Genomic DNA, 1,774 nt, shown 5'->3' with positions numbered 1-1,774 from the left:
TCTATCCCCACACGCCTAGCAACGCGGCGGGATATGGCCGCCCAATACGTTTATTTGCCAATCATCAAAAATTAATATCTCGTTAACGATTGCGAATTTTGCAAAATGGTAGAGGACTTTTCTGTTCAGTTTAATCTGCTCTTCCAGTCCACGAGATTTTGGGCGGTTATTACCGGACACCCTGTATATATATTTTTTTTATGTGCGTGCGCTGAGAAGTAAAGTAAAAAAATACTTGTCAAATTCATCTTCAATTCAACAAATTCATCTGCCTTAATTGTACATACATATACTGATATTGAAGCAATTAAATATGTGCTATATACATGCAAGTTTTGGCACTGAATATCACACATGTAATAAAATTCCATCGATTTAAGGCTTCTTTCTTTTTATTATTTGAACCGTACTACTTACCTTGATAATTCTAAGAAAAAAATTAAATTGAAGTACCGTAAATTCGGAAACTCACAAGTCTCACAATTAACATAACCTGCATTAAATCAACGTTCCGCGATAAACCCGATCAGACTATCGACTCTACATAAGCTAACGCCCGCCAATTCTAACTGCCAATTCATAATGAACCTATCATAATGAAGCTGATCCATTATGATTGGCTCACTGTGAATTGGCAGTCAGAATTGGCAGTCTTCAGCTTGCAGAATCAATAATTTTGATATAAATTATATAAATGGGATGTATTATTTTATCTTTCTTGTTCATCAAATTATTAACCAAAGATAAAATAAAATATCTGCGGCAGTGACTGCATAAACACCATAAATGAATGCATTGTTGGATCGAGTTTCTCAAGCATATATGCGACGGCGCGAAAACAGCGTTGCTGTGTTACAACGTTATAGGTGCGAAATGGCGCGACATGATGGTTTTATACACTAAAACCAATTTAATGAAATATTTACAAACGATTAAATATATTAACAATGTAACTTCCTAAAATAGAAAAATAGTATAATATAAGAGTCACCTTCACACATAAAGATAAGATTAAATAACGGGCAAAAATTATAAGCCAAAGATATTCGAATGACCTCTGAACGTTCTGGTGGTGTTCTAGACGACCCAACATTTTTTTCGTTCTGTTAGTTCAAGGGACGAACGATTACAAGCGCTTTAAACGAGAATTCGTTCTCCGAACGTTCGCCCATCGTTTGTGTGCTGGTGGGGGAGTCTCCACACGGACTCAGCTTGATTGAGTTGTCCGATCTCTTCATAATATATGCCGGGTGTGTGAAACTTTCCCGGTGGTAAGAGTGTAGTGGTGCCGGTGTCATCTTTATCGGGCACCAGGTCGTGAGCAACCTGCAAGGTAAGGATTGCTTATTCTTTGAATCCTTATCAATTTTTTGTTACTTGGTCGCTTCTCTCCGTAGCGAGCGACCAGTCTGCTCCGAGCCTTTAATGAGCTCGCTTTCTATTATTTTTGTGCCGTTTAAATTTGTTCGGATTATGAGGTGCTTTTGGTGCGACCGATTTTTCGCGCCCAGTACGTGCGACAGTTGCCAACGCACGTACTGGTTGGGTGTCGCTCAGCGGCTGTCTCGCACCCCGCCTGGTTCTCCACCGCCGCGTCGGGCGATTTCGGCCAGGATTGAGGAGGCCCTCACGCCGCGGTCCCCTGTCCCGGACCTGCGGTTGCGTATCACGCTTGACGTGCGGATGGGCCGCCGTACGGTAGAGGAGCTTCCCCCACCGTACTCTTCACTCTAATGTAAGTATCCTTTTTTATTTTCTACGAATTTCCTTATCT

This window comes from Wasmannia auropunctata, unplaced genomic scaffold (assembly GCF_000956235.1).
Source record: "Wasmannia auropunctata unplaced genomic scaffold, wasmannia.A_1.0 LD336103.1, whole genome shotgun sequence".
NCBI classification, from domain to species: domain Eukaryota; kingdom Metazoa; phylum Arthropoda; class Insecta; order Hymenoptera; family Formicidae; genus Wasmannia; species Wasmannia auropunctata.
This window is presented reverse-complemented; position numbering follows the sequence as displayed.